We start from the raw sequence: 7,500 nt of genomic DNA, 5'->3' as shown, positions 1-7,500 counted from the left end.
TACAACTTTTTACTAGAAACCATCACGACGAAGTCTTTGGGTCCGTAGACCCGTGATGTACTGCTCCAGGAACGTTTTTATAGGGTGGAAGCTCAAAATCATAGGTTAAAATCATCGGCAGAGCCCACCAGACACCACTTTTGCTTCATTAGTTCGGACTATAGGCATACGACGATTTTTATCGCGGAGGGGACGTATGACCCAAACGGGGGCTTAATGACCCACTGCCACTGCAAACCATGCTCCTACGACTAAATAGAGGTAAAAACTACGATTTGGTGCAATCTTCATGTTTGACCTCGTAGCAAGGTACCCTCCCTATAGTAGGCAATGAGCAAATGATCATAATCCCAGGAGGGCAAAAATGGGAACCCGAAAGGAAAGCGCTGTTGGCGCGCCTAAGCTACTGGCCCGTAGAGTAAAATGGTACCCCAACAAAGTTGTCGATTGACATTCTGATTGCACTTTTATCATCTAGGTGCGTTCTTACACGTTTTGAGGGGTTTTAGCGAAAAACATGTTTTGAGCCACACGAGCTCTCCGGCCCGCTCGGTGCACATTTTTGAAAAAGCTAGGAGCTGCCCCTAGGTTCGGGGTGTCACAAAATATTGAAAAGTGGTCAAAAACCGCTATCCAGAATCGGATGTAGAATCATTAGACGAACTTAAAATTGTTCTACGACCAATGTCTGCGACGTTTAGTATTCAAGATATGGCCCGCCCTAGGTCTGACCTGGCATTTTCGTGAAAATTTAAAGCATGGCCATAGGGACGGGTAAAATAGCTATTTTGAAGCAAAAACCACCTCACTTTAAATGGCCATAACTTTGGAAAACAAGAGCTAGGGTGCGTTCTCGACACGTTTTGAGGTGTTTTAGCGAAAAACATGTTTTGAGCCACACGAGCTCTCCGGCCCGTTCGGTGCACATTTTTGAAAAAGCTAGGAGCTGCCCCTAGGTTCGGGGTGTCACAAAATATTGAAAAGTGGTCAAAAACCGCTATCCAGAATCGGATGTAGAATCATTAGACGAACTTAAAATTGTTCTACGACCAATGTCTGCGACGTTTAGTATTCAAGATATGGCCCGCCCTAGGTCTGACCTGGCATTTTCGTGAAAATTTAAAGCATGGCCATAGGGACGGGTAAAATAGCTATTTTGAAGCAAAAACCACCTCACTTTAAATGGCCATAACTTTTGAAAAACAAGAGCTAGGGTGCGTTCTCGACACGTTTTGAGGTGTTTTAGCGAAAAACATGTTTTGAGCCACACGAGCTCTCCGGCCCGATCGGTGCACATTTTTGAAAAAGCTAGGAGCTGCCCCTAGGTTCGGGGTGTCACAAAATATTGAAAAGTGGTCAAAAACCGCTATCCAGAATCGGATGTAGAATCATTAGACGAACTTAAAATTGTTCTACAACCCCCAGTCCGACGCCTCGTATTCGAGATATAGCACTTTGTAGGTCTGACCGAGCAATTTTGTACTGAAATGTATGGCGGACATGTTATTCATTAAACAACATTAACTTGCATCGTGCCCTACTTCATCGGCACAGCTACTATCGACTATCTATTGTTGAAATGGATTGAGTTTGACCATTTTAGCTCTTTTCTTATGCCGTGCACCAACAGTGTGTACCGATCAGGGAAAGTACACTACGTACGCGTTCATGGATGTATATGTTGGTACAAGTTGCCGGTCGGAATAGCAGTGCACCAAAACTGTGTACCGATCAGGAAAGTACAAGACGGAGGGCGCAGCCCGAGCGTACGCGTTCATAGATGTCCATGTTGGTACAACCTACATGTACGTACCTTGTTTTTGTATCAAAAGTTCCAATAAAGTGTTTGTATGCTTAAAATGCTTATCTCAACCGGTCACCTTTTGGCCTGCCCTTTTATAGACAGAAACCTAGAACGATACTCGCGATGTTTGTGTTTTCCATTCGCCCGGGACGACGAATGAGCTCTGTGCACATCGTGCAGAAAACTGTCTCCTCCTCGTATGTTTTTGTCCCTCCACGCATATAATCACCCACATTTGTGTTCAACACGGACGGCGCAGCCCGAGCGAACGCGTTAATGTTTATGTTTGTGCACACTAAAGTTACAATCCTAGGATTTGGTTATTGCGTCGCAGTGCCCGACCGTCGCGGACACCATTCTTGGACAAAAGTCCAAGTACGTAGAGTACATTCCCTAGGTATGTGCCCGTTCGTGACTTTCGTTGCGTGCTTACAGACACGCTTGGGTATGTTTACCATACAAGGTTTACTAGGAAAACCTGGGAAGGACGCTTGCCCTCCCGTTGCGGACACCATTCTTGGAAAGAAGTCCTGCTACGTAGCGTTCTTTAATGTACTTGATCAGTTTGTATTGCATTTGCTTTGTGCAATTGACTTTTGCTAATGCTCACTAAGGGGTGTTCGTTTGCGATGTGTATGATAAGCAACTGTCTATTCTAACCAGCAGTTAAATAACACTTTTCACCCAAATCATAGGAACGTAGAGTACTTTCCCTGATCGGTACACAATTTTGGTGCACCTCTAACTTCGCCAGCACTTTATCGTTACGTTTTGTGCACAACCTTGGGACATGGTGTAAGTTTCATCATTGTTATGTTTGATTCGGTTTATTATGATTGAAAAATACGCTACGTCCTAGAAATCTGAACTCGAATACTTTTGCCACGTTGCGCAAAAAGCTACTGAGCAACTCCTAGCCGTTTACCGATTTAAAATTTAATTTTCGTTATTAGTTTTAAAAATACGCTAAGTCCCAAAAATCTGAACTCGAATACTTTTTCTATGTGCCGCCAAAAGCTACTGAGCAACGCCTAGGTTGGTACATTTTTGGTACATGGAGTGTATGCGTGCAGGCGTACTGCCGTGCTGGACCGGAAAATCGCACTTGCTACTAGAACGTAGAGTAATTCCCTAGATAGGTGCTTTTGCATGCCTCTGTTCGACGTCCATGCAACTTGGAACGTGCGACACACGTAGCTAGGCTTCTCCATACATATTCCCTAGGGTAGCACCAAATTGCACACTTTCAGGGGTATATTTTGGTACGGTGTACTGTGCATGGTACAAGTATCATTAGCTCGTGCAATTTATTTTGCATCAAGTTGCGATTGCTGGTGCGTCGAGATAGGAGTGTTTCGCGACTTTTGCCAAGCTTTGGTGCCATTTTGTGAATAATTAATGTTCTAGCCACAATAAACGTGCAACATAATGCCAATAACGAAAACGCCATTTTCAAGGGACTTCCAGTCAAAATGTTTGCAATCAGCGCTTTCCTGTCGAGTTCAGGATTTGGGACTGAGCGTTTTTTTCACGATCCAATCAAACGACCAGTTCGTGAATAAACAATTCATACAACAGTGCATCCCTTCAAAGTAGAAAAAGCCGAATGCTAGGGAGCTCCAGTCAAAAACGTTGTCATTGGCGCTTTCTTCTCGAGTTCAGGATTTAGACTTAGCGTTTTTTCACGATCCAGCCAAAAGACCAGATCGTGAAATAAACGATTAATACAACTGTACTAGTACATCCCTTCAACTGAAGCAAGCGCACCATACATGACCCGTACGCTAATCATCCAAGCACATGACACGTCAACTAAGTCAACACATAATACAACTTGGAAAACTAACGGGTAAGTAGGTCATCTCGTACACGACGACACACCGACCAAACCAGGTCAACACGTCACATGCACAAGACATCCTACTACCAAGGCCGACCACCTCGACACACGACCTGTTAACCGAACATGGTCAACACCATCATGTGCAAGGCAACCGGGCCAAACGGGTCAACTTATACAACTTGTAACGAGCATGTGTAAGCTTACTGGTGTGGTCCGCACGGTCCTCACATCAAGACAATCAAGTCGAGAACGAGGCACGCCGACAAGCTCATTAGTGTTAAGTGTCCTTCTCCATCCTATGTCAAGTCACTCGTCTGACACGGAAGAAGCCAACTCTTGTCCACTAGTATAAAGGAACGGTCTCCAGACCAGGTCAAGTCACTCGTCTGACAAGGAAGGAGCACGCACCAAGCTTCACCAGAGCACGGTACCACGGTCCCCAGACCAAGATGGTTAGTTACGCCAACGAGGAAGGGGCACGCGTTCCCTTGCTACACTCAACTTAGTACACTCATGCTCTCACAAGAGTATCCCCTGTGTCGACGTGGTCCCCAGACCAAGACGAGCTTGCGCACATCGAGGAAGGGGCACACGGACAAACCACCAAGCATGGGTCGCCTGAGAGGATCGATGCGAACGCATCTCTACAACTCGCAGCTCCCAGCCTGAAGTCCCGTCGTTTGCGGGCGGTTGATAGGTGTCGAAACTAGGTATATCCACGTTGGGCAGAGCTCAAGCCAACGGCGTTCCCAGTTACGGTACTAACACGTGCAGCGAACTCCACTCATTGCGGCCTAGGTATAGCGGGATGAGACGCCGGGCTGCAGACGCAGACTCCAACGGATCTCAGAGGGTTGTTAGGCCCGCTAGCTTCCGAACACCTAATGGGTTTGAGAAGCGCTATCAGCTCGGATTGGCTACGACCTTAGAGGCGTTCAGGCATAATCCAGCGGACGTAGCGTCATACCAAAGTCCGGTCGGACTAGTATTGAGCCAGTGGTCCGTACCTGTGGTTCCTCTCGTACCGCACAGGAATTCCGTTAAGATAGCGACTATAAGCACACACCAGTAGGGTAAAACTAACCTGTCTCACGACGGTCTAAACCCAGCTCACGTTCCCTTGAAAGGGTGAACAATCCTACGCTTGGTGAATTTTGCTTCACAATGATAGGAAGAGCCGACATCGAAGGATCAAAAAGCCACGTCGCTATGAACGCTTGGCGGCCACAAGCCAGTTATCCCTGTGCAAAGCTACGGGTAAGCCACGCTCCCAGCAGCAGCCGCAACAGCAGCAGCAGCAGCGTCAGCTACAGCGACAGGCAGTCGGTATCGCGCAGCATCAACAGCAGCAGCAGCAACGTCAGCCACAGCGACAGGCGGTCGCTGGCTCGCAGCAGCAACAGCAGGAGCGTATGCAGCAGCAGCAGCAGCTACAGCGTAAGCGAAAGCCGAGGCCTGACATCATCGAGGTGTCACCCAGCGAAGGCGAAACCTGGGATGGCATTTACGACAAGGTGCGCAAAGCCATCCGTCTCGACCCGGCCTACTGTGTCATGAAAGGGCATATCAAGCAGGGTCGCCGAACCCATGCCAGACTGCTACGCATGGAACTAAGCAAGACGGCAAATGCCCCACTTATGCTTGATGGCGTCCGCAAGATTATCGGTGACGCAGGCGTAAGTCGGCTTGTCACCGAAATGGGTGAGCTGCTCGTATCCGACATCGATCCCCTCGCTGCGGAGGAGGACATCATTGCTGCCCTCGATGAGAAGATTGGCGCAAGTGCTGGAGTAGTTTCCACCAGCATTTGGGAACTTCCAGATGGGTCGAAGCGAGCACGAATCCGGCTACCAGCGAAATCAGCTCGTCAGTTGGAAGGAGCCAAACTATTCCTGTGCGACTGCGTTAGCAAGGTACGTGCAGCTCCACTAACCCCTCCAGAGCGTCAGCGATGCTTCCGCTGTCTGGAGATGGGCCACATTGCGTCGAACTGCCGTTCCACTGCAGATCGGCAGAATATGTGCATCCGTTGCGGACTAGACGGACACAAAGCACGATCCTGCCAAAATGAGGCGAAGTGTGCACTGTGTGGTGGCGCTCACCACATAGGACACAGCGAATGTGCTCGTTCGGCTCAGCGATGCTTCCGGTCCTAAAAGTCTTGCAGGCGAATCTGGGCCATGGCCGTGATGCCCAGAATCTGGTGCTACAAGCTGCCAGAGAGGAGAAAGCAGACGTGCTCATCCTCTCTGATGTTCTGCGTCCACCAGAGAATAACGGCCGGTGGGCATTCAGCAGCTGCCGGACGGTAGCGGTGGTAGCTGTCGGTGAGCTACCAATTCAGCGCGTGTGGTGCAGCGAAGCTCGGGGGCTGGTAGCAGCGCAGATTGGCGGAGTGACCTTCATAAGCTGCTATGCTCCACCAAGCCTCAGCCTCGCCGAGTTCGAGCGCTTCATTGAAGCCATAGAACTCGAAGCCTTCTCCCACCCTCAAGTCGTCGTCGCCGGCGATTTTAACGCCAGACATGAGGAGTGGGGCAATCCGAGGACTTGCAACCGCGGGGAAGAGCTGCACGCTATGGTGGAGCAGCTTGGCTTGAGCGTGATAAACCAAGGTCGAGAATTCACGTTCGACGGCAACGGGTGGCTCTCCCGAGCATAATTGACTTGGCGTTCGCAAGCTCGTCGATTGCTCGCCCAGATACGTGGATCGTGAGTACACGCTACACCGCATCAGACCACCGCTATGTCCTCTACACCGTGGGAGGAACACCAGCATCGCCCGAGCAACTGCAGGACCAGCAGCAGCCAGCGCAACAGTCCTCTGCGCAGCAGCAGCAGTCACTTCAGCAGCAGCAGCAGCAGCCATCGCAACAGCAGCAGCAGCAACATCAGCGGCAACCGTCGTCGCGGCAGGGTGCTTCCGCTAGCCAGAGGCGTGTGCGTCACGCTGGCCGTAGATGGAAGACCTCGCAGTTTTCTGCTACATCATTCCTCGAGGCGCTGTTCGCTGCGGACTTTGTCCAACGCGCATCGACCCAGGAGGGTATGATCGCAGCCATGTTGAAGGCCTGCGATGAGACAATGCAGCGGGTTACCCGACTGCACCAAGACCCGCATCGTAACACATTTTGGTGGTCTCCCTCCTGGCTCGCCTGAGGAACAACTGCGAGGTTGCCCGTGACCGGATGCTGCGGACGGCTGATTTGGAGGAGCGCAGCATAGCAGCAGCTGAGCACAGGACAGCAAGGGCGGAGCTCAGTCGAGCAATTCGAGCTAGCAAGCGGAACTTGTTCCAGGAGCTGATCGAAATTGCAGAAGAGAATGCGTTCGGGGCAGGATATCGGGTCGTCATGTCCCGGCTCCGGGGCAGTCGGACGCCTTCAGAAGCGGACCGGGTCGTCCTCGAACGCATTGTGTCCGACCTCTTCCCTGAGCATCCGCCCTGTGACTGGTCGCAGCAGAGCAACGCGGGAAACGACGAGGGAGCAACAACTGCGGCGGGTGTAGCACCTGTTACTGACGACGAGCTGCTGCTAATCGCGAGTCAGATGGCGAGCCGCAAAGCACCAGGGCTCGATGGCATCCCGAATGCGGCGGTGAAGACGGCAATCACCATGTTCCCGGAGGTCTTCCGGGTCCTGTACCAGGATTGCCTCAACCGCGCTACGTTCCCGGCACAGTGGAAGAGGCAAAGACTGGTGTTGCTGCCGAAGCAGGGGAAGCCTCCGGAGAGAGCAGTTCGTACCGACCCCTTTGCATGCTCGACGCTCTGGGGAAGGTATTGAGCGCCTCATACTGAACCGCCTCAACGACCATCTCGAGGAGCCGTCTTCACCCCGACTGTCGGACC

At 50.8% G+C, this 7,500-nt stretch overlaps 1 pseudogene; it reads right to left on the bottom strand.

Annotated features, from left to right (window-relative positions):
* Positions 1 to 4,241: 4,241 nt before the first annotated feature.
* The window catches only part of LOC120907027, an 8,863-nt pseudogene continuing 5,604 nt past the window's right edge, over positions 4,242 to 7,500 (bottom strand).

Source organism: Anopheles arabiensis, assembly GCF_016920715.1.
Source record: "Anopheles arabiensis isolate DONGOLA chromosome X unlocalized genomic scaffold, AaraD3 X_pericentromeric_contig0001, whole genome shotgun sequence".
Classification (NCBI taxonomy): domain Eukaryota; kingdom Metazoa; phylum Arthropoda; class Insecta; order Diptera; family Culicidae; genus Anopheles; species Anopheles arabiensis.
Note: the sequence above shows the minus strand (reverse complement) of the source record. Positions and strands in the feature narration are given on the sequence as shown.